Genomic DNA, 14,346 nt, shown 5'->3' on the forward strand with positions numbered 1-14,346 from the left:
GGGAGTAGTTAGCAGTCTGTGAATTGTCAGTTTGTTAGTAATTTTGTTAATGTATTCATTTTTGGGTTGAATAAATCAATTGTTTTTTGTTACTTGTAAAGTCGAGATCAAGGATTTTCTTTCTGTTAAATGGTCTTTCAATGGATTGTGAGGGGAAAGGCAAGCTTCTCTGGGTGTTTAGTGGGTAATTATTAGATGAGAACCCCTACTCCTGTCATAACAGATCAGGGCTGGTATTTTAGTTCAATTGTCAGAGGGGTTCAGCCATTTCCTGTCGTAACACCTTATGTCAGTTGTCTTTAGTGAGGGATGTTTGCTGGGCACAGTCCTGTCAGATTCCCAGGAACTGCAATGATTGGTAATGCATTAGAAACTGCAATGTAATTGATGAACGGATAGGCTGTGCATCATACACCAAGACAATGTAACAAATCCGATACAAAGCAGAGGGGATCATGTGCAGTAGGATGGGAGAATGCAATGCCAAATCAGTGTCCAGGGTGATATGAACAGAGATCTAGCCTGGTCGTCTAGTGATAAGGGTTCAGTGCCTTCACTGCCATGGCCTGTTAATGGTTAACATTTACACTGATAAATATAAAATACTGACTAATCTTTAGAAGCAGAATGGATCGGTTAGAATCGCTTCATTGCATGTTACAGTTCCACATCAGCAACGTCAGCTACAATTGCCTGACGTGCAATCAGTTTAAAACAAGAAAAGAGGGAACGTCAGGAAAAGTGAAGGGCAATGGAGGCTTGTGAGAGCTGACTGTAAGCCTAGTGGAGACAGGCCCAATTTGGGTTGTCAAGACTGGTTTTCACTGATTACCCTGGTATACAGATCACTCCAGAACAATCACCCACAATGACTCTCCTTTGTGTGTTGTCCTGTGCACGTCTCATCTCAGTTCAGTGCCTGGAGGGGATCCATGCATGTTAACTTGACAAATTTTGCTCAGGTCAGTTTTACAGTCTCATATTAAGACCATAACTTTTAGGAGCAGAAAGAGACCACTCAGCCCATCCAGTCTGCTCCACCATTCAATGAGCTTCTGTCTGAACTGATAATCTGAAACGTACTTTCTTGCCTTTCCCCATCACCCTTGATACCTTTACTGATTAAAAATCTGTCAATCTCACTGTTGAATACACTAATGACCCCGATCTGACAATTCTCTGCTGTAAGGAATTCCACTGATTCACAGCCATCTGAGAGAATAAATGCTTCCTCGTCTGTCTTAAATGTGCGACCCCCATTCTGATATTAGGTGCTCTGGTTCAAGACTGCCCAGAAGGAAAACCAATGTTTTTTGTGTCCAACATGTTAAATCTCAAAGAAACCTGTCTGCTTTAATAAGGAGCAAGTCTTCTTTTGTAGTACTGTGTCTGAGCATGTGAAGTCCATGGATTTCAGCGCTTCCTCCTGTTTGGTTTTATCCTTGATATAAACTTTCACTGATTCTGACAGAGCTGTCCCCTTTATGTCTTTTAATGTCAGGAATTCACGTTCATTTTAAGAATTTGGACAGGAACAATAAAATCCTCATTCTTATTTGGGAATCAAACCAAGAACACAGCAGTTGCAATGCTGAATCCCAAAAAGGAAGGTGCGCACAATACTTGCAACTTTTCATCTTGACACTGCTTTTGACCTCCTTCAGTTCCAAAATGATAGTCAGTGAGATTTTAACACCACGGAGAGAGGCCCTTCAGCCCATTGTATCAATGCCAGTCATCAAACATCTCACTTCCAAACCCAGTTTCCAGCACTTGGCCCATCGCCTCATTTGCTCTGATGTTTCAAGTGCTTATCCAAAGTTATTGAATGGCTCGAGGGCATTAGTAGAACATAAACACTTTCTTCAACAAACAATAGGAAACTTTGCTCTTTGTTGCAATGTGAAATCTGCGTTTTCCTTCTTGGAGACAGTTATGAAAGCCAAACTCTTTCTCAGAGCCGTTTGCCAGTTTTCCTCATGATGCCAACAGTGTGGGTTTAAATCCCACACTGCCTGAGGTTACCACTAATGACTCTCCCCTTTCAACCTCTCTGCTGACATGAGATGTGGTGTCCCTCAGGTTAAAACATCAGCAGCTTTGCCTCCCTAATAAGAAAGCAGCCCTGTGACCCGGAATGTCTCACAAAGTTTCAGACTTTGTGATATTGTATCCCTGGGATGCAAAAGGCACATTTTATACTCTATTAAATGTGTTATATATGTCAGTTGTCCTGGTAGGAAGAGGAAGATTCCTTGTACATATCACGCCAAATAAAACTCAATCTTTACAACGTGGGCACTTAACCCAGAATTTCGAGCGCTACGTGCAGCATTGCTTATGACTGCGCAGGCTCAGTATGTTCCCGAGTGCCCACAGTGTAGAGCATGCGTATTGGGAGTGATCCTGAGAAGCCGTTGCTTTTTACCTCAGCTCCACAAAAGGTAACAATGTGGTGGAACAGAGGAGGCGATGGACCGGGCGGTTAGATGGGGAGGCTTTCTAAACACTTCGTGGATGCGGCAGACCCCGCATAAAGAAACTATTTGCCCCCTGTTTTACAAAACGGGACAAATCGAGTCTCCTTCTTAACGGCAGGCCACGGGTAACGGCCGCCATCTTCGTAGGAGGCAAAGGGCAGCAGGGCGCATGTGCGGTCATTCTGGGCCAGGGGAGAGGATGTTGTGAATGTCTTTGCTGGACTGATAGGAACGGAGTTTATAAACGCCTTTTACTGGGAGTCAGGAGGGCAGCATTTACGCACAGCAAACTTCAAATCAAATAAATATTTGCTTCTTCTGAAATTTTGTCCCAGACTGACTGAGATGGCTTTTGTAAATTTTTTTTACAGCACATTAGAAGAGGATTTGCAGATCGAAAACCCAAACCAAATGATACACCAAGATCTAAGTGAGCCAATTTATTCATTCAGTACTGGATATTAATGGCCTTTGAATTTAAGTATTGAGTAAAATAAAAGTAACATAAAATTCCTTCCTTACATCTCCAATAACTATTGCCCGATATCTGTGTGTCTCATAGTTTTACTATCAGTAAAGAGGAACAGCTGCTCTTTATCTACCTTGTTTAACCCTATCATGAATCTAGACACTTTATCAAATCTCATCGCAGCCTCCTTTGTTGTGTGCAGAGCAACTTCAGTTTTCTCCAACCTGACCTTACAACTAATATCCCTTGGTTGTTGAGCCATTCCGATTAATTTACTTTCAAATCTCTCCTCAGACCCTCACGTCCTTTGTGGAGATCACCTGTTTGTGCAGACCCAAATGCTCTGTGTTCAAGTGGGTGATGTTATCACACGGGCAATTACTCAGTGACATCACCCTGATCCCTGGGTATTTCCTGAACTGTGAGTTTGCTCTGATTCTAGTGCTTCTGATATCTTTTGAGCCGCAGATTCCGCATTTGATTTTAAAATGTTATTGATTTCTGTGAGATCTTCCGTGTTCTTCTAAACGCCAGTGAATTTCATCCTATCTGATCCATTCTGATCTAAAACGTCAGTCCTGCCACTCCAGGAATCAGTCTGGTAAACATTAATTGGAGCACCTCTGTAGCCAGAACAGCCTTAGTCAGATACGTGTTCCAAAACTGCACACAATGTTCCAGGTGTAGTCTCAAAAGACCCTGTACACTTTCAGCAAGATATCCCTGTTCCTGTTCTTATTTCCTCTCGCTATGAAGGCCAACCTAGCATTTGCCGTCTTCATTTCCTGCCTCTGCCTGCATGCTTGCTTTCAGTGCCTTGTGTGCAAGGACAAACAGATCTAATTTCTTGTTTCTCGTTCCCCTTTTGTAAATTCATGCTGACTGACTACGTCCAATCTGTCACTGTTTTCTAATGTTAACTAACCGGTCTATAAGTTAATGTTTTCTCTCTACCACCTTTTTAACACAGTGGAGTTACATTAGCTCCTTTCCAATTATGGGAACTATTCCAGAGTCTATAGCAGTATGAAAGATAATCATTAATTTCCTTAATTTAGATTCAAGCTCCTTGTTTCAAAATGTATCCATTATCTCTCAGGCCACTTTAAGTAGTCTGGGCTGTAGAATACCAGGTGCTGGGATATGTTGGCTTTTAATCCCATCAATTTTCCCCAGCATCATTTCCCTATTAATACTGATTTCCTTTACTTGCTCTCGTGTTCCCAACCTTTTTGGGGATATTATATATCTCGTTGTTTGTGATGACAGAACCAAAATATGTAGTTAATTGGTCTATCCATCTCTTTATTCCACATTATAACTTCCCCTGTTTCTGATTGTAAGGGACTTGTTTTCATTATTTTTTTTTCCTCTTCATATCCCTTTAGGAGCTTTTCCAATTAGTTTATATGTTCCCCACAAGCTTACCTTTTGACTTTATTTTCCCCTTCTTAACCAATCCCTTAGTCCTCTTTTGCTGAAATCTGAACTGCACCCAGTCTTCAGGTCAGCTGCTCTTTTTTAGCTAATTTGTATGTCTCTTCCTTGGATCCAGGACTATCCCTAATATCCCTTGTTAGCTATGACAGGATCACCTTTCCCATTTTATTTTGTGCCAGACTGGAATGAACAACAGTTGCAGTTCCTCCAAGTGCTCTTTAAATGTTTGTCATCCCTTTCAGTTTATGTTCCCCAAGTTATTGTACCCTGCGTGCATGTGCCTCATACCAATGTAATTACCTCTATTTAGACTTTGGCCCCGACTCTCAGAATCAACACTGTCACTCTCCATCATAATGAACAGGTCTATCATGAAGAGGTTTTCACTCTTCCACAAGGGACGTTTCACAGCTAGATTGCCAATGAATCCATTTTCATTACACAATTAAAATTTTGAAATAAAGTTGCTGTAGTCCCAGAAGACGGTAGGACTGCCCTCTCACTTGAGAGAGAGCGAGAGAGACACGACCAATGGTGCTTTAACCTCAGGGTTACCACGCCTCAGGAAATGGGCAAGGTTAAGATGGTGGGACCTTCATGTTGACCTCAGCTGGTACAGGAATTGAGCACGTGCTGCTGGCATCACTCTGCGTCACCAACCAGCTATCCAGCCAACTGAGCTAACCCACCCCTGACCATTACACATTACACCATTGAGGATTATCTGTCCTCCCTTTGGCTCCTCAATTTGTCAATCCAGAAAACCATTTTGTGCGCACTCCAGGAGTTTCTTGTATATGGTCTTGTTACTGATCTGATTTGCTCAATCTATGTGCAGATTGAAGTCATCCATAATAACCCTAAGAACACAAGGTGTGGAAGCAGAATTAGGCTATTTGGCCCATAAGGCTGCTCCACCATTTGATCGTGACTGATAAGTTTCTCAACCCCATTCTCCTACCTTCTGTAACCGTTGGTCCCATTACCAATCAAGGACCTAATTACCTGTGTCATAAAAACATTCAAAAACTTGGCCTCCACAATCCTCTACTGAGTTCCACAAAATCACTACCCTCTGGCTGAAAAAATTCCTCCTCATCTCAGTCCTAAAGGGTCATCCCTTCTCTGAGGCTGTGCCCTCAGGTATTTGCCTTTTGTATTAGTAGAAACATCTTCTCCGTGTCCATCTATCCAGGCCTCACAGTATTCTGTAAGTTTCAATCACAGTCACATAGTCTGACGGCATGGAAGCAGACCCTCAGTCCAGCTAGTCCATACCGACCATGTTCTGAAACTAAAGGAGTCCCACCTGCCTGCACATGGCCCATTTCTTTCCAAACATTTCTTATTTATGTCCTTATCCAAATGCCTTTTAAACATTGTAACTGTACGTATATCCACCACTTGTTTTGGAGGTTTATTCCACATACAAACCACGCTCTGTATAAAAAGATAGCCCCTCTTTTTAGAATGTATCTCCTCTCACCTTAAAAATATGCCCCCTAGTCTTGAAATCTCCCACCCTGAAGTAAAGACACCTTCCATTCACTTTATCTATACCCCTCAAGGGCAGGACCTATACAATTAATGGTAGGGCCCTCGATAGTGTTGTACGTAGATATCTTTGTACGTAAGATTGTGCCGTAAGTGGCCACTTGTAAACTGTTCATTGTATTCATGTGAGTACATGTGACTCCAATGATTTCTGAAAGATCACCACCAATTCCTCTACAATCTCCTTCAGAGTTCTGCGGTGTAGTCCATCCGGTCTTGGTGATTTATCTATCTGCAGATGTTTCAACTACCTCAGCTTCTTCTCCTTAGTAATGGCCACTACACTCACTTCTGACCCATGTTTCTCTCGAAGTTCTGGTATGTTGGTGTCTTCCACTGTGAAAACTGATGCAAGGGACCGATTCAGTTTCTCCATAATTTTTGTGCCCTAGTATTACTTCTCCAGCCCCATTTTCCAGTGCTCCAGTGTCCACTCTTGCATCTCTGTAACCTTTTAGATACCGAAATGGGTATCAGCTTCTTTTATATTACTAGCTAGCTTACTCTCATATTTCGTCTTATCCCCCTTTTTTTTAGTTACTCTGGTTTTTGAAGGTTTCACAATCCTCTGGCTTCCACAAATCTTCACTACGTTTTATGCTTTTTCTTTTGATTTTATGCTGTACAAAACCCTGGTGCGGCCACATCTGGAGTATTGTGTCCAGTTCTGGTCGCCTCATTACAGGAAAGATGTGGAAGTGTTGGAAGAGGTGCAGAGGAGATTTACCAGGATGTTGCCTGGAATGGAGGGATGGTCTTATGAGGAAAGGTTGAGAGAGCGAGTGCTTTTCTCTTCAGAATGACGAAGGATGAGCAGTAACTTGATAGGTGTACAAAACGATCTGAGGTATAGATAGAGTGGACAGCCAGAGACTTTTTCCTCAGGTGGAGGTAGCTATTATGAGGGAGCATAGTTTTAAAGTGATGGAGGTAGATATAGGGGAGACGTCAGAGATAGGCTCTTTACTCAGAGAGTGGTAGGGGTATGGAATGCATTGCCGGAGAAGGTAGTGGAGTTGGCCTCATTAGGGGCATTTAAGAAGCGGCTATTAGATAGGCATATGGATGATAATATAAGGTAGGGGTGGAGGTTAGATAGACCTTAGGTTTAGGGTAAAAGTTCAGCACAACATCGTGGGCCAAAGGGCCTGTACTGTGCTGTACTGTTCTATGTTCTATGCTCTGTCTGACTTTCCTAGTCAGCCATGATTGCGTCATCCTCCCCGGAGTATGTTTCTTCATCCTTGGGATGAATTTCTGCAGTGTCTCCTGAATTACCCCAGAAACTCCTGCTATTGTTTCTTCACTTTCTTCCCATTTAGGTTCCCCCTTCCAATCAACTCTGGCCAGCTCCTTCCTCATGTCTTTGTAGTTACTTTTACTCAATTGTAATACTGTTGCAACAAAAATAAAGTTGCTGGAAAAGCTCAGCAGGTCTGGTAGCATCTGTGAAGGAGAAAACAGAGTTAACGTTTTGGGTCCAGTGACCCTTCCTCAGAACAGGCCAGAACAGAACTGTTGCATCTGATTCAATCTTCTCCCTCTCAAACTGCAGGGTGAATTCTATTATATTTATGGTCACTGCCTTCTCAAGGTTCCTTCACCCCTAATCAAATCTCCCTCATTATACATCACTAAATCCAGAATTGCCTATTCCTCACTGAGTTCAACCATAAACGGCTCCAAAAACAATCTCATAGACGTTCCACAAATTTCTTTTCTTGAAATCTGCTGCCAAGCTGATTTTTCCCAGTAATTTGTGTATTGAAGTACCCCATAATTATTGTAATAGTACCTTTTCTACATGCCTTTTCTCTCTCCTGATTTTATTTCCTTCCAGACATCCTGACGACTACTTGGAAGCTTGTACACAAGTTCCGTCAGGGTCTTTTTTTACTTTCCATCTGCCTATCTTTCATAAGATGTGTATCCTCGGATGTTTAGTTCCCAGCTCTGATCTCCTGACAGCCACATCTCTGTGTTTGTCTCATATCTCCAATCTGCCCACATAACTGATGTGTGTCATTGCTGGGCTGATTTTGGGAGTGTTTTCTTTTTCTGGATCCTCTCTAATGCCTTCTACCTCATCTTAAAATGTTGTGTTCAAGTCTCAGTAAAATGTTCTCGTTCAGTTTGAACTCTTCCCCATTCAGCCCTTGAATTTTTTGTGCATTTTCTCCACCTCCACAGGGTTTCACCTGTGTAAAGCCACAAAGCAAAAGCTCCAAACAAAAACCAAGAACTGTGGATGCTGGAAATCTGAAACAAAAACAGAAATAGTTGGTGACACTCAGCAGGTCTGGCATTAACTGTGGTGCCATCTGAGATCAGAGTCAACGTTTCCACCTGACTTTTGTTGCACAAAGCTCCAGTTTTGTCCTGGAGTTTGACACAGTATCATATTTCCAATTCAGGCAGTTTCAGCCAATGAAGAGTGATTGGTTCACTCTGGTTGGAGGACCAACTTCACCTGAAAACACAAAATGCTGCAAATCACAGGTAGTCAGGCAGCATCCGTGTAGAGAGAGTAAACTAATGTTTCTGGTCTAGATGACCCTTCAGTGCTGGCGTGAAATGTGGAGGGGCAGCAGTTATGCAACACTGGGGGGGTGGATGGCTGGAGTGCTGGGGGAGAAAGGGTGTTGATATTGCAGATTAAGTGATTGGAATGTGAGAATGGCAGAACAATGGTGTGTATAACTGTCAGACAGGAAAGGACAGATGGTCCCATGGAGTTGGAGGAGGGTAAAGAAGACATGGTGACAGAGAATGCAACAAGTGAAGCTTAAAAAAAGGGAAGAAATGGGAGTGAATTCACAATCTGATGGTGTTGAACTCAATATTAAGTGCTGAGGGTTTCAAATTGCCTAGGCTGAAGATGAGATATTGTTCCTCCAGTTTGCACTGTGATTCGCTGGAGCATTGAAGCATGCTGAGGACAGACAAGTGGGCATGGGAGCAGGACACTGCGTTAAAATGACCGGCTACGGGAAGGCCGGGTTGTGCACGGACTGGAGGTGTTCTGCAAGGTGGTCACTCAAAATATGTCCAATCTTCACTGCTTACAGTTCCTCAACACGTAGCGTTATCTACGAATTTTGAGATTCATGATCTACCTTATTAATGTATATCAGGAAAAGCAAATGTTCCAATACCAACCACTGGGGAATGCCACTACAAACCTTCCTCCAGCTTGAAGAATATCCATTGATCATTTCTTCGTTTCTTCTCAGTAGAGAATTTTTTTCTGAGGATGAGCTCACGGAACTCAATTCCTCAGAGAGTAATAATGGCAGTCATTAAAAATATTCAATGCAAAGGTTAAAGTCAAAGAATATTGGGAGCAGACCAGAAACTGAGACCACAATCGGATCAGTCACGACCTTATCGATGGCAGAGTGGGTTTGAGGGCCCAATGGCCTATTCTTGCTGCTGAACTGTATTTCTCGTTGTATCGGTGTTGGTGAGTAGCTCAGTGAGACCAGGGGCAGTGAAGTGGGGGGTGCGTCTCACCAGAGAGAAGGTATTCTGAGATCATTGTGGAAGATTGGAGAGAAACTGAAAGAGAAAGGCAAATTCAGGAAATGTCTGGATGATGCTACACGTCCCAATCTATCAGAAAATGTAGAATTCCTGTTAAAATATTTGAGTGTTGTTGTACACTGTCTAGTTTCTGAATGAATACATAATACCACTAATTCTGACAATGGAGTCTGTATACTAACAATAGAAATTTCTGGAGAAACTCAGTAGGTCTGACAGCAGCTGTGGAGAGGAAGCAGAGTTAATATTTCTCTCCTCAGATGCTGCCAGACCTGCTGAGTTTCTCCAACCATTTTTGTTTTAGTTTCAGATTTCCAGCATCTTTGTACTTAAATGGAATCTTTATGTTGCTTTTGATTATGTCTAATCCTTCGTTACAAACGCATCATGGGGTGGCCTTACTTTTATCCTTTATTTTTATTTCCAATTCATTATAACCTGTAATATTTAACACCCAGTTATGACCAGCTTCTGGCCAGACCCTCTCTGATGTCACTGTCACATCATCAAAGCTGCATTTAGAGCTTCAGCCCCAGTCCATTTGTGTATTTGACTCTCAGTCCATAAACCTTTTTCTCAGGTATGAGACCTTGTTCTTGTGTGCAGATGCTGCTTTTCTCAGTGTTTGAATTCTCACTTTTCTTGTGTCCCTATTATCTAGATCTTGTACCTTCACTCTGGGTGTGATGATAGACTGACTGTGTGTTAGAAGGAGCTGGTTGCACTTTTCCTCATGCTGAGGAATCACCACATTCTTTTTGGTTCCCACAAGAATTGACTGTGCAAGAAAGAGAAAAGAACATCTCTAGTAACTTAAGGTCAGGTGAGGTGAAAGGTTTCCATATGTCCATTTCTCCATATATAATGGTCTATGAGAGAGAGTATAGGTATCTGCCAGATTTGCTGCTTCACTGGTCTTGAGTATTTGATGCTCATCTAAATAAGTTTCTACATTTGAAAGACTTTTTTTTCAATCATTCCATGATAATGATTTCCTTTGCATTCTCAAAACGTTTTTCTAATTTGACTGATCGAAACCACTGCCATTTTGTCAGTCCAACTACCTTCTCAGATGAGGTAAAATATGTTTCAACTCCATCCTTGTTCAATTACTTCAAGTTACATTACTTACAAAATAAAAACTGAAAGAACTGCAGATGCTGTAAATCAGCAAAAACAGAAATTGCTGGAAAAGAGCAGTAGGTCTGAGACATCTGTGAAGAGAAATCAGAGTTAACATCTCTGGTCTGGTGACCCCTCCTCAGTTCTCAGGAAGGGTCACCGAACCCACAAACCTTAACTCTGATTTCTCTTCACAGATGCTGCCAGACCTGTTGAGCTTTTCCAGCAATTTCTGTTTTTGTTGTATTACTTAGTTGTTCATTGTATAAATTAGAAAAAATGAGAAATAAAGTTTAAAAAGATAAACATTACAACCCTTATAGAAAGGGCCTGCAGTAGATGAACACGGCGGGGCTTCCACACATGGTCTGCACAAGCTCGTAAGCCGCTAACTGCCTGCACTGGTCCCAAGTCCAATAACCGTGCCCCGTCCGCTCAGGCCTTCGACCTACTGGCTGTCCCTGCTCTGCTTGGGCCTCCAGCTGCTCTGCCTCAGGAGAAGGTGGGGGAGGGGGAGGAAGGAAAAAAGAGAAGAAAGTGGGAAATAAGCAGAAGGAGTGGAGGAGCTCTGGTTGGAGCATCCTATTCCACCACCGTCTTGAATGTTTTTATTTTGATTTTGGTTTGCTTGAACAATGTGATCTCTCTCTGAAACAGAACTATACAATGCTGCAGATTTTGCTTTAACAATAAAATAGAAGTTTATTAGAAAAAGAGATGAATTTAAAATAGAATAAACCAACCATTTACTTAATACAAATTCAAAAGTTTATGTTTAAAAGCCGAGTAAATGTGTAATCCCACAAATCCGAAAAACTCAGTTAGAAATGGAAAAGAAACAAAACAGTTTTTGTACATTAACCAACACAGCTCTTATTGAAACATAGAAATTAGGAGTAGGAGTAGGCCATTCAGCCTTTGAGTGTGCTCTTCCATTCAATATGATCATGACTGACCCTCACCTCAGTACCCCATTCCTGCTTTCCCCCCCACAACCCCTGCACTCTTGATCCCTTTAAAATTAAAAAAAAAAATTAGCCATCTCATTCTTTGAATACATTCAGTGACTTGGCTTCACAGCCTTCTGTGGGAGAGAATTCTACAGATTCATTACTGTTTCAGTGAATATGTTTCCTCATCTCAGTCCTAAATGGCTTATCCTGTATCCTAAGACTTGTGGCAGTACTCATACCAGAGTCCCTGGTCTACATCTTGCTATGTTTAACACACTTAAGCCTTTAACTTTTGGACTGGAACCCCACAGAGCTTCTCCCTGGAGCAATTATATACCTGGCCTTAAATATACTCAGCTTTAAATAACCATTTCAGGATTTAATTAGAACAGTCCTGGTGTGGGACAAACACTAATTGCTCATTCTAAGGTAACCTAGTTCACTGTAATCCCCTTCCCTGTTTGGAACACTGTTCTGCACAGCCACCTTATTCCAACAACCTCTCAGGTCTGGTCAAAACTCAGAGTAAAACTGAAACCTACAGTCTTTTTCTCTAAGCTATGAGAATTTCCTGTAAGTTTTTGAAAACTAGAAGTCTCTAACGAGGCTAGAATCGAACCTGGGTCCCCAGTGAAGCAACAGTGCTAACCACAGAGCCATATGGTCAAATCCAGGTTGTATCTGACTGGATAATGTATGATTCTGACGAGTGTTTCTCACCTTGATGATGATGATGAGATCACCCCATCAATGTCTCCCCTGGACCCAGATCCCGAGGAACAAGTGCCTGGGGTAGTTTGTGCCTTGACCTGGATCCAGTTTTGAACTCCCTCCCATGTCTCATCACATCCTGCTTTATTCTAATGAAAAGATTCCCAGTTTCTCTTGTCTCTCCTCATGGGTAGTGAAGTTAGAACCAAATTAGAATCTCAAACTGCAGCTTCAGAGCAAACAGGACACCCTGAGAAACACTTCATTCCTCAGTGAGCTGTTCCGATCTGGAATGCAGTGTTTGAAGGATTGGTGCAGTAACAGGAACTTTCAAAAAGAAATTGGATAACTGCTTGAAGGAAAGCACTTCAGACTGATGGGGAAACAGCAGTGGAGTGGATGAAGTTTGAAATTCAACAGGTCACTTTGCTGCAGATAGTTTGCATGATAACACTGATAAAACATTCCACTCCACATTAAAATTCCAAGGGTTCATGGGAAACTAAGGTAAAATGGGAGATCTTCATTTCGGATTGAAATGAAGCTGGATCTAGTGTTTGGGAAGTGATAACTGTTCAGCTTGTAAAGTCATCAGAAATACTGATATTTGGAAACTTTTATCAGTTTTGTAATAACTTCTACAGAGAGACTAAGAGAGAGAGATTTGCACCTTCTGAGGTTTCCTTCCTTACTGACCACCTAGATCAGTGAAAATACTCATCAAGACTGGAAAGGGTTGCTAGGAAACCCATCAGTACTCAGAATTCCCCATAATCTTTTCAAAAAACATGTTTTCCAGGAATTAATTTCCAGAAATCCCATCTCCCAAAAAGTTTTACTTCTTAGGAGAAAAAATAAGTCAGTTGACTTTCCATATTTATCAAGTAAACCACAGCAGATTTAAAATGTGAACTCATTTTCCAAATAAATGATTAAAAACTCTTTACATTCCAGGAAGTGTCCAAGCAATTCCTTATCTTCCTATTTTTCACATAGATATAAATTTTATTCTCAACACTACCCATAGTACTCGAAAGCATTCCCACTAATACATTGCACAATCATAATGAGTTTTGCAAATCAGGACAAACAGTCCACTTGTTTTCCTGATTACTTGCTATACCTGCATACAACTGTACATGATCCAAGGACACCCAGATCCGTCTGCAGTGCAGCATTCTGCTGCCTCCTGTACTGAAGGACTGCTCTGCATTTCTATACATCTTGCCAGAGATGACATCCATACATTTTCTGACAACGAGGCTCAATCTGTCATTTTGATTTACCCAGTACCTTTTTGGCTTACAGGTTCCGTCCAACCCTCCTCTCCTCTTGCTTGGCAAATTTTGTTACAGTACAGTTGACTCCTACATCCAAGTCAGTCATATAGATTGGAAATAGTTGAAGTCCCAGCACTGATCTGTGGTATTCAGAGTTAAAGTTGGCCAGCCTGAAACCTAATAATTTATCCCAATTAGCAGGCTGCTATTAGTGAGTGAACCCTCTGCTATACTAACCACCAAACCATTAGCTCTTACTTTGCACAGAAACCTTTTACCTGACAACTTGTTGCACGCTGGGTGGAAATCCAAATACACAACATTGAGTCTTTTTTCTCCACTCTCCTTGTCACATCCTCCAAGACGTCAAAGCTCCTCACTCTTGTTGGAAGTAAGGTTGCAGGAGACAGGGGGAGAGGGAAAGTCCTTCACAAGGAAATAATTTATATTGGAGATATTATTGTCCAGATCCTTGTACACAAATCATAGAAAGCTAATGCGATGGTATCACCAAATAATAGGAGGACATCTGATGGGTTGCTAGTTATTACTAGGGGATGGGACGAGGGAAGCGAAGAAGTTTTGTACAGGGGACACACTCACCACGAACCAACTCAAAAAGGCTAACGGCTGAATGTGGAACCATGCATGACAGAAGCTTATTTGGTTTTCCAACAGGCATCAGTTCTTGGCAGTTTTCAATTTAAACATTGAACATTTTCTTGGTGAAAATAGTTTGGAAGATAAGTTGTGAAGAGAATCTAAAGGGTATTCAGATTCAGTGATGGTCAGTG

The 14,346-nt window shown here is 41.7% G+C and overlaps 2 long non-coding RNA genes across 4 annotated transcripts in view; one reads left to right on the forward strand and one right to left on the reverse strand.

The window, feature by feature from the left end:
* The window catches only part of LOC125483852, a 65,016-nt gene that overhangs the window by 20,368 nt on the left and 30,302 nt on the right, over positions 1-14,346 (reverse strand). The window lies entirely within an intron of this gene.
* LOC125483861 overlaps positions 2,378-14,346 on the forward strand; it is a 12,609-nt gene continuing 640 nt past the window's right edge. Inside the window, exons 1-3 of one of the 2 annotated variants that reach the window (XR_007262771.1) lie at positions 2,378-2,444; positions 2,852-2,910; positions 10,148-10,587. This is a non-coding gene — a long non-coding RNA (uncharacterized LOC125483861). Of the gene's footprint in view, positions 2,445-2,851; positions 2,911-10,147; positions 10,588-14,346 lie in introns of those variants that run through there. The other variant, XR_007262772.1, reaches the window with a different exon arrangement.

This window comes from Rhincodon typus, chromosome 8 (genome assembly GCF_021869965.1).
Source record: "Rhincodon typus isolate 14 chromosome 8, sRhiTyp1.1, whole genome shotgun sequence".
Taxonomy (NCBI): Eukaryota; Metazoa; Chordata; class Chondrichthyes; order Orectolobiformes; family Rhincodontidae; genus Rhincodon; species Rhincodon typus.